Source organism: Argopecten irradians, unplaced genomic scaffold (assembly GCF_041381155.1).
Source record: "Argopecten irradians isolate NY unplaced genomic scaffold, Ai_NY scaffold_0343, whole genome shotgun sequence".
Classification (NCBI taxonomy): domain Eukaryota; kingdom Metazoa; phylum Mollusca; class Bivalvia; order Pectinida; family Pectinidae; genus Argopecten; species Argopecten irradians.
This window is the reverse complement of record NW_027187810.1, coordinates 1-11,774: the sequence shown is the minus strand read 5'-3', so window position 1 is coordinate 11,774 and position 11,774 is coordinate 1. Positions and strand designations below refer to the sequence as shown.

Sequence of the window (11,774 nt, the reverse complement as noted above, 5' to 3'; positions counted from 1 at the left end):
ATAGATATGGTAACCACAGTGGATAGATATGGTAACCACAGAGGATAGATATGGTAACCACAGTGGATAGATATGGTAACCACAGTGGATAGATATGGTAACCACAGTGAATAGATATGGTAACCACAGTGGATAGATATGGTAACCACAGTGGAATAGATATGGTAACCACAGTGGATATAGATTTGGTAAACCACAGTGGATAGATTTGATGGTAACCACAGTGATAGATATTGTAACCACAGTGGATAGATATGGTAACCACAGTGGATAGATAATTGGTAACCACAGTGGATAGATATGGTAAAGACAGTGGATAGATATGGTAACCACAGTGGATAGATATGGTAACCACAGTGAATAGATATTGTAACCACAGTGGATAGATATGGTAAATAACCACAGTGGATAGATATGGTAACCACAGTGGATAGATATGGGTAACCACCACAGTGAATAGATATGGTAACATGACAGTGGATAATATGGTAAAGACAGTGGATAGATATGGTAACCACAGTGGATAGATATGGTAACCACAGTGGTTCTAGGTTTATGGTAACCACAGTGAATCTAGGTATGTAAACCACAGTGGATAGATATGGTAACCACAGTGGATAGATATTGGAACCACAGTGGATATTTATATGGTAACTGTACCAGTGGAAAGATATGGTAACACAGTGGATAGATATGGTTACAAGTTGTGGATAGATATGAAGGGAATTTGCTCACTTTTCACTTTTGGCTAATCTTCATCAAGAAGCAAATGTATTATAATATCTTAACTTTAAATAGCTAGAGATTACACCAGGAAAAAAACCATAGGATAAAACACTTGAAATGTATTCTTTCAAAACTTACTGATCAAGGGCTTTTAATATACCAAAAAAACACAAATTAACCACTAGAATAATTGAAAAAAAAAACTATAGATAACATTGCATTACAAGATGATTATTGATACAATTACAAAATTATCAGAAATTGGAGTTAATTTTTTGTTTACATACATGCATATTCAAAAATAATACCAGTTTTTAGGATATTGAACATATAACTGACTTGTGATGTTCTGTATGTTGTTTTTGTAGGGAAGCTGGTAAAGTGGCCCTGGGCAGCTAAGCTAGATAAAGGTTATTTCCGAGGCTTCTCGGGGACCAGTTCTGAACGAGATCCAAATACTAATTACTGTTGTCAGTCTCGGAAAGCACCCTGACTTTAGTGGGTCGCTCATTGTATACAAAAAACCAATCATGGCGCTCTAAAGCGGGTTGGGGTCACAAGGAAGCATTTTTGTGTAATTGGTGGTGTAGTATTTTACGTTGGATCGTTTTTCGGTTTCTTTTCTTGTTCCTTCCCATTTTTTTTTTTTTTTTTTTTTTTTTTACATATGATATATTTTAGAATTTGAACATATAATGTATATATATATTAAGTTTTATGTTACTGTAATTTTACCTTTAAGCAGTTCTTGCAGTAAAATTGAGGTTTGCTTCACAGAAGTATTGATATTTGAAATAAATCATATTTTTTGTTTCTGACAGTGACTTTTTGTGGTGCATGCAATCGAAGTCGAATAAAGATTCAAAACCTCTAGAGAATTTTGCTCTATTTCCCAATTTCATGAAATAAAAACGAACCAAAAAAAGTGAATAAATTTGCTTAATTCTACTGTATTCCTTTTCATAGGACCCATTAGGTGAAGATCCTGCTAAAGAAGTACGATTAGAGGGGAGCATTGTCAAGGGTATTATAGTAGGTGTTTTCTAGGATAAATGTGAGTCTAAAACATGGTCACGTTCAGGTCCTAGGCTGGAATAATTTAATTTTATAAACTGCAAAATTAAAAACTATTGAATTAAACAATAATCTGGTTGTTTAGCTTTAAGGAAAATTAAAGTAAAAAAGAAAAATTATTTGGATTTGCAATTTGATTTTTAAACAATCAAAAAGACCTAGAAATTTAAAATAAGTAAACAAAAAAAGTACCTGTTTTAATTTTCAAAAAAAGTACTTTTCATGTCCTAGATTCTAAGTTTTTGTGGCAGACATGGAACAAAAAAAGTACACTACACTAAAAAAAGGTCAAAAAAAGCATGCTTTTTTTGACTCAATTTGGAACCGAACTTACCTCCCGGTTCCAAAATGAGTCAAAAAAAGTACAAAAAGTACTAAAACAGGCTCATAAAAGCATGCTTTTAGTACACTCTATTGTTTTACACCATACAGAAAAAGTACAAAAAAAGTACTCTGTGGGGGGAAAAAAGTACAAAAAAAGCACACATGACCGTGGCATGTGTACTTTTTTTGTACTTTTTTTCATCCAGAAAAAGTACTATAAAAGTACAGTACTTTAATAGTACTTTTGAAGGTAGGCCAAAAAGTACTAAAATAGTACAAAAAGTACAAAAAAAGCACACTGTGTACTTTTTTTGACCTTTTTTTCATCTAGAAAAAGTACTAAAAAAGTACAGTACTTTTTTTGACCTTTTTTTCATCTAGAAAAAGTACTAAAAAAGTACAGTACTTTTTTTGACCTTTTTTATCCAGAAAAAGTACTAAAAAAGTACAGTACTTTTATAGTACTTTTATAGGTAGGCCAAAAAGTACTAAAACAGTACAAAAAGTACAAAAAAAGTACTTTGTGGCGGAAAAAAAGTACAAAAAAAGCACACAGTGTACTTTTTTTGACCTTTTCTTTTGTCTAGAAAAAGTACAAAAAAAGTACAGTACTTTTTTTAGTACTTTTCTATGTAGACCAAAAAGTACTAAAACAGTACAAAAAAAGTACAGTACTTTTTTAGTACTTTTTAACAAGCTCAAAACAAATTATAAACTGTATGAAAAATTTACTACTGATGTTGGTGGAAAAGTACCAAAATAATTAAGAATACAATATGAAAACCCAGGTGTACTCTTTCACTAATTTCAAATACTATGATAGAAATCTTATTTATTGATGGTTATAGGTGCCTCAGCTCACCTAGATGGACCTATTAGTATCTCTTATAACATAGAAAAAGTTTAGCAATGTTTTTCTTAAATGAAGATGCAATTCAAGGTTGTTTTTTTTGTTCAAATAGACTTGTCTTAGTTAGTGCAGTGTTTTTTATGTGACACACAATCCAACCAAGATGGACCCACACATCAAGTTTAAAGATAGTACCTGGACATGGTAATGCACAGAAGAAACAAATAAATTAAGGGCCACACTCTGTTCAATATTTACAACACAGCATTGTATTCAGAGATAAAACATGTGTAAATTGTTGAACATTGGCATCAGGTTTTGTCACAATGTTGTCTACAATATAAATTTCAATATGTCAATGCAATGAAATCCTGTCCAAATCTTTTCCCCTTGATCACTGTCCAGTGCAAGTCCATTACATGCTGTTTTTCATTCCATTTTCCTGGCAGTGAAAGCCTGAAAAAAGACAAAGACTTGTGCTGGAACAATAATGTTTATGGATATATTAAAATGTCTTATTTTTTTGTTTGGCTCAAATAAATCTTTGCTTTAATTTTATACCATGCCATGTGTATGTATGTAACAACGTAAATTCCTCCATTTATTTTTCGAAGCACCCGCCTATATGAACGTACAATGAAGCCAGATACACTCCACACAGGATTACTGAGTTTTAGTGTCTAAAATGGCATCCATATTTTTACATAATTGCTAGTAATAGCAATCTGAAACCAGGATAGATTGAAATATTTACCTGCAAAAGTGGCTTGATGACAGCTGTGGATTTTCAGTCTCTTTGATGAGGTGCATTCATTTTCAGTCATCAGCTATTCATTTGTTTTTGTTGACTGTTTCTTCTTCATAATTACTGTATTCTGAAAAGAAAGAAAAAAAAATAGGATGTGCAATATGGATACAGTGTGAATGCATATGGTACAATAGTATACTCATAAAAAGTTCACACATGGCTAGATTAATTAATCAAAAATAAATTTACAGAACTAAATTATTTTAGTGTTTTTATGTACGCATGGCGCAGCGCCGTGCCCTTTTTACCTGACGCCATGCCTCGATCTATAACCCAGCCCTGTTTGTCCCCAGTACAGTTTTACTAAACTACCAAAATACCAGGCAGTCGCTTGATAATTATGTAAACAAAAGAGGTGTGACCACTCCCTGACCCCTGATCAACACCCCAGTGACCCTACTGCCATTCTGATAAATGACATTTTTCTCAGAGTGTTAATTCACTTAAATTGTAAGTCTCAATGAAATATTACTTAACAAAAAAGGAATGCAAAGGTTATGTTTAGATGGTAAAATAACTCTTTTTATAATGTTCATACATTGTGTATATCAGTCATCTTAAAATATTTAAATATTCACATGTTACCACCATCCTTTTATTAATATTTACCTGTTTAAATTAGGCATATTAATGTTATGTCTTTAACCAGTCTGCCCTCGATCATTATCACACACTGATCTGCAATTTGCCTGAAAGGAAAAATATGAGGTTATATATACATGACCTGATTGTATGGAAACACATGTATGAATGTGTATACACATTTAGATTTAATTGCAGGACTTAATTGACTGATGGACAGCAAAATGTAAATATGATAGGATTACATCATTGAAACATCATACCTTCTTGTCAAAAAAATGTCGTGAAAACAACGATATAATTGAATATGAGCATCCAAATCACACTCACATATTTAAGTTAATAATGTTATTTCATTACCCATGTTTTCAAGAAAACAAATATTATTTCCCAATCTAATTAATCACGATGAATAAAGTAAAGTTTTTAAAAAAAAAAAAAAAAAAAAAACATAAAATAAATTATGTACCACAAAACGAAATTGTGGGCGATAATGAAGTGAAAATGATATGGAAAGTTCCATAGTTTTTTAATAAAACTTGTGTCCAGATACAATTTGTTGGATGTTGAATTGATTTATAACATTTAAACCCCCCTGCCGTGTAAATTTTCTTGTGATTTGAAATTGGAAATGATGTTGAAATTTACAACTGAACGGCAATGAAATAATTGCCAAGCCCATTCAAAAAGAAAGCACAGCTATGTAAACAAAAAATGATGTCTAACTTATTTCATAAACTGGGTGTTTTAATTGCATCCAAATGCTTTCAGAACGAAGTAAACAAGTAAGAGAAATGAACTTACCGTAACTCCATCCTCCATCGGTACTGTGTTCACCAGCTAGAGTTTGAGGAGATCGATGGTATTGTAACAATAAACAAAAAATAAATAACCTCGTGTCTCTGTGCAAACATCCTACCTTCTTTCGATGTTGGCCCAGCAGCCAGTTATATTTGTTTGTTTACATTCTGCAATCAGCTGACAGACGTAAACAAATATGGCCGCCAGCCAGCTGTTTCACATTCTGTGTTTCCCGCTCAAATAATCACGTGACAAACACATGTGGGGCCGCTTACGTCTTTCACAAAGGAATGCTGTACAATAATATTTTCTAAACAAAATCTCTCAATTCCTCACGTTTTATTATTAACTTAGGACAAGGAATAAAAAACGCAAACAAATGAACTGGTGTGCTGATAAATCCACATTTAGTTGCTGTATTACAAACAGACACCTGTAGGCCTCTTACGTGATTCAAAAGAATATGTTGTACGATCCTATCGTCTAAACCAAACCTCTTAATTCCTAAATTTTTGTTGAGAGTTTGTGATAATATATCAAAACAGAAAATATACGAACTATTATATTAATAAATCCACCTTTTGACGCGAGGTGTAAACCAATTTATAATCACGACAACAGAGTATTTGTAATAAGAACCATTTCCGGCATGTCGTGAAAAGATCGAGATTTTTATATAAAAAAAAAGATAAACAAAACCCTTGTTTTGGCATGGTTTGGAGGAACTTTTTAAAGTATCAATTTCATCGTTGTGATGCTGGAAAGATTATATAGTCACAAGCTATTTATCATCGTATAAGACCATGTGTCTGACCAGAAACATCCAGGCCTACGTAAACATGAGCCGTGAGTGTTTTGTTGGTTAGCCTACTATGATGTCCGAGTCGGTGTAAACAAATGAGTTGATAAAATTCCATTGACAAATTCATCTATGATAGCTTGTATTTCCTTTTACATATAAATCAGACCGATAGCATATTTACGTCAACAGTGTGTGCAACGGAGTATCCCCGGCATGTCTATTTGTTTTGGTTAGTTTGTTGAGATTTTATACTGAAACCATTTAATCATTATATGAGGATGGAAATACTTTCACAAACTATTTATTATCGTATGGGACCATGAGTCTGACCCAGGGGAGAGTTTTGTTAGGTCCGTGCAGAACGACTAATGTACATGTGTTGGCTTGTTTACCTGGTTGTAAATCGTTATTGTGTGTGAAACCACTGGTCAGAGACAGGCGATTTGTGTGTCAGTGTGCACGTGACTGTCGATAATTAAGACTCTAATTTTAATGCATCTTATGCTGATCACATAGGCATTGGTTTTATGTAACATATATGTACATGGGCCTAGTGTATACTACTACATTTTAACTCATTTAGAGAGAAAGGGAATTGGAAACACATTTCAATAATATTTTAAGGTGAACACTTATATAAACACATTTCAACAATATTTTAAGGTGAACACTTAAGTGATTAGAAATAATTTAAACATTTATGGTAAAGAAATGAAAATAAAAACTTAGCATTAAGAATGTAAAATTATTCAAAACATCATCTGCAACATTCACTTATTAAATAAACATCTTAATTACCGGTAGTTGAATTATATTTCTTTCTAATGTTCAGTTGTAAACAATTTTTAATTAAATATATAATTTTGTTAAAAAAACTCCCCCTAAAAAAAATTGGAGTAGAAAAAAAAAATCAAAATAAAAGTACACTGAAATGGTGATGCCTTATGAAAAATTCTAAGTCCCAAAAAAGTACAAAAAAAGTACACAACATTTTTCATACTCTGTGAAAAATTCTAAGTCCAAAAAAAGTACAAAAAAAGTACTCTGAACATTTCCCATTCATCCTGTGAAAAATTCTAAGTCCAAAAAAAGTACAAAAAAAGTACTCTGAACATTTCTCATACCATGTGAAATAATTCTAAGTCCAAGAAAAGTACAAAAAAAGTACTCAAAAGTACAAAAAAAGTCCCAGAAAAGTACAAAAAAGTACTGCAAAATGACTAAGTCCCAGAAAAGTACAAAAAAAGTACTCTGCAAAATGACTAAGTCCCAGAAAAGTACAAAAAAAAGTACTCTGCAGAATGTTTAAGTCCAGAAAAGTACAAAAAAAGTACTCTGCAAAATTTCAGAGTCCAAAAAAAGTACAAAAAAAGTACTCTGCAAAATTTCAGAGTCCAAAAAAAGTACAAAAAAAGTACTCTGCCCTGATGGTGTGTCCGGAAAAAGTACTAAAAGAGCATGCTTTTTTTGTACTTTTTAGAAAAAGTACTAAAATATGTCACTAAAAGCATCATAAAAGCATGCTTTATTTCGATGGGCTAGATATTCATCATTTGAACAACAATTGGTGTTTAATCGTGTATATAATAGTCTGATTAACACAAAAAATGATATAAAATAATTTATTTTGCCTTTGGTACATGCGCATTCAGTAGTTCATTCCATATAGGATATAGTGCCATGGAATTTTTTCGGGATGCAATTAATTATTTTTCATATTTTTTTAACTTGAAGTAAAATTAGAAGCTCAAACTCGCTTTCAATGGTGGTAATGGTGTAAAGTAAGTAACTTTTGTAACTGAAGAAAAATACTAAATCGTTTGCTCCTGTTTTTAATAGTGAAAAAAAAACATTTTTCAGCGGTGGAGCATCCTTTAAGTACAGTCATGTTATACATTTTGTGTAACATGGGAAGCAAGGCATTTGGTATCACTAATGACAGTTTTCTTTTAATGACACTTTTGAATCGAATGTCGATAAAGATACGGTAAACCAGCTTTATAAGGTTATAAATTTTCACGGTGATATATTTTTCACACAATTTTCATCTTCAAGACTAATGCACTTTGTCAGCGATGGAGCATCGTTAAGTAGCCAGCAAAAAGTCAGATTTCACTGTAAAAGTGGCATAAACTGAACAAAAGGTAATCATAGGAAATTTGATACAGAAAAAAATTTGAAAAGTATTGTGTAATGACATTAAAAATGAAATATTTACATCGATACACTTCATAGAAAAAGATAGTGTAGAACTGTTGGCACAATTATATTCTAGCACTAAACTCCTACACTCTTAAACCACTAAGATATAAATATAGACATTAACATTATGCAAAAATCAACAATATCAAAAATATGAGATTACAAATTTTAGTTCTATATGTACTGTATTAGACCCAATAAGTGCCACTAGTGCTGGAAAATTGAAAAAATAAGGGGTTGCCTAAAAGTCACAAATTTGACTATCCGTTCATAAAATAATTGCCTAAAATGTAACCCATAAATCTATTTGCAAAAAAAGAAACAAAAAAGAAACCAAATAAAAAAAAAATCATTTTTTCATTTTACTGCATTTAATTCGAGGTCAGTAAAATCAAGTCCTCAATAAGTGGGAGGAGCACTTATAAGGAAGGGGACACTTATTGGGTTGAATACAGTATGTTTTATAATTATATTTAATTCTTGTGTAATTTGGACAATTTTGAAGTCGGTCAATTGCTGGAGGAACATGTAGTGGTTATAGTATTTCATCAATAAGTGACAGAATTTTTTACTTTAAGAGAGGGTTATATTTATGACATTGTATTTTGAAAATATGGAATTGCGATTTTTGAATATTTTATTCTAATTATTGATATTAGCATATATTTAGAGCATTTAAACAGAAATATTTTTGTTCGCCTTTTGTTTATCATTTCTACATCAGAGTGAAATCCAGAATACAGGGCCGGGTCATTTATACAATGTGATTTATGCAATGACACCTTGACTAATGCAGACACATAGTATTATTTATGTAAATATGGCAGCTGGTGTTAAAAGTGTGTAATCAGATTAAAAGTGCTATGCAAACAATTGATTGTATGCTCGTTCATACTTCTTTCACCCCATAAGTCAAATTTGGACTCTTCCAGTTTAATGACAGGAACAATTCATTATTGAACTCCAGGGATGATTGAGTTAAAACTTCACGAAGCTCTTGTCACTCATAAATAAAGAAAGTTAATAGGTACTTAAGAGAACATCTTTGATATAGGTTGTGTTCATTCCATAAAAGGAATTCATGCTTAAAAGTCATATTTTATTGATTTTATAACCATGCTATTGACAACAGGAAATTAATTAATGACCTTGGGAAGCAATAGAACAAAACAAAGTTTGGTTCAATTAATTTTATAATCATAAAGGGAGACAATTTACAAATGGACAAAATGTACACATGAAAAAAACACCATTGTGTGTATTTTTGATATCCCATATCAAACCAAAAAGTTACATGTATATTTCGATAGCATGTATATATCATTGTATCAAAAAGTCTAAAAAAATTTTATTTATTAACGGATACTATTCTGAACTAATCAGAAAATATTTAAATTAAAATGTCTTAATTATTGACGCCCAGCTTTAGCCCCCTCCCTCCTAATCATCATTACCAAAGCCAATGTGTTCAGATTTCTGTCTTTGACAGTCAATTGTTTATTTCTTTTTACTAATTGAATGTCAACGTGCAACTCTACCATTCAAATCTGCCAATTTACAGATTTTTTTGCAGATAATTAGAAGGTGTGTTAGCGATGGTAATGTCAATAATGACATAAACAAACATGTCGCCACTATATTGAGTTGAATGGAAGTCAGCTAAAATGTGATTTTTCAAATGTCTTGTAAAGGCAAATTAAGAAAAATTTAAAAATTCCTTATAGTATTTTTCCATGGAAGCGTATTAATTAAATTATATTTATTTCTGAATTTAGATTGATTTTGAAAAACAAATTTTCTCAAAATACAAATTCCGTTGCCTAATACGGTCTTCTGCAGCTTACAACAAAATAAAGATCGTCTATAAAAGTTAAAATAATGTCATCTTTATTACATTATCCGAATGAAAATATTTTCTCAGGTTTTCTAACATCATTGGGTGCCAACATATCGGAACATTCTTGCCATTGATACCAACAGCAATTGTGTGCCATTTGCAGACAAAATTATTGAGATTTATTGTCTGCCATTCGCACCATTAATCAATTATACAAACAACAGTAACTTGCAATTGGTGATGGTACAATTGGTTACACTCTGAAAGCACCTACATGTAACGTATTCGCCATAAATTTGCGGCCAAGGTCGCTCAAAATAATTGTAACAAAGGAACGGAGGGCGGCTTATAATTGAATCAAAATATAAGCTGGTGGATGAAAAAGGTCAGCCATTATTTTGAATCTTTCTGTATTCATGGTACAGTAATTGTTGCAGTAAAAATCATGCATATGCCCTTTAATCCTTTGATATGTATCATTGTGTCATGATACACATGTAAAAGACTGTATCGTATGTTTATTTAATATGGGTTACAAGCATCCGGTAAAATCCATAGAAAGGGGGAAAGGGGGGTCGTTGCGTTTATAAAAACTTAAATCCAGAAAAGGGCGCCGCTCATTAGTCGAATACGATAGTGATGTTACATCTGTATATGGTATGGGTATATTATGCCTTTTATTGTCCGTAATATTTGTATGTACATTATGTACATGTAGTTTTTTTTTAATTTCTTATTTTTTGGTGTTGGGCAGAAAATGAATGACCTTTTCTTTTAGGTTATGGAAGTAAGCTACATAAGATGTGATGTTTTTTGTTGAGAGAGAGAGAGAGAGAGAGAGAGGAATATGCAATTATTGGATAATATTGCTTTAGTTTTTTATAATTTAATTATGATAAAAGAGTTTAATTTTTTGATAGGTTTTACACCACCGACATCATATTACCTTTGAGATATTCAGGGGGATGTTGGCTGTTACACGATATTCAAAATTACCCTGTTGTCTGGATTTCCTATTTCAGTTTTTTTGTATGACGATAAGCAATTCTTGATACTGCTATATATTATTCAATTTGTAAAAGTACTAATTCAGAGAGAGATCTGTTCGAAATTTCATTTGTATATTTCCTTTTGCTTCTAGATCTGCATCTTATCTTCCTTTTTGGGAGCAACCCCCCCCCCCCAAAAAAAAAAAAAAAAAAAAAACACCCCCCCCCCCCCCTAAGAAAACATGGGCAATTAGGCGGCCATTTTTGGATTTCAAATGTGGGTTTAATCATCTCTGACGTTAGTTGTACATTAATTTATTTTGAAACTGATTGACCAAATGTAAATTTTTTATATCAGCTCTTTCTTCCTTCGATCTGAAGATTGACCAAAAGTAATAATTAAGAACATCAGAGTGAAAATATTCCCATATTAAGCAATATGTTTCATCAAAAACAGAAAAGTAAAGATTTAGAGAAAGTTGAAAATGTGAAAAAAAAAAGTTACCCCAATCTTTCATTTTGATTGATATATAAGGAAACTACAAATGTACATTGGACGAGTGCGCACGCGCCATATCTCTGACATGTTGTCTCATTTACATTTAGTATTAATTATGATTGATGCCCTCATGATAGCCATATCAATATGCTAAAAAAATGTCTTCTGTTTTGTACAATTACTAAGAACCATATCCACTTTATGACAAAAACTCACCTACTATATGTATTCCAAACAATAAAAAGTTTTCAAATGACATTCTACTGTGTAACCATGGATC

At 31.7% G+C, this 11,774-nt stretch overlaps 1 long non-coding RNA gene across 1 annotated transcript; it reads right to left on the bottom strand.

Annotated features, from left to right (window-relative positions):
* Positions 1-2,079: 2,079 nt before the first annotated feature.
* Positions 2,080-5,401, bottom strand: LOC138312501 (uncharacterized). The gene is made up of 5 exons (XR_011206964.1): positions 5,169-5,401; positions 4,392-4,471; positions 3,729-3,849; positions 2,541-3,430; positions 2,080-2,490 (listed from the first exon to the last, which is right to left on the bottom strand). It is a non-coding gene; the product is annotated as an uncharacterized lncRNA (long non-coding RNA).
* Between the last annotated feature and the right edge of the window lie 6,373 nt (positions 5,402-11,774).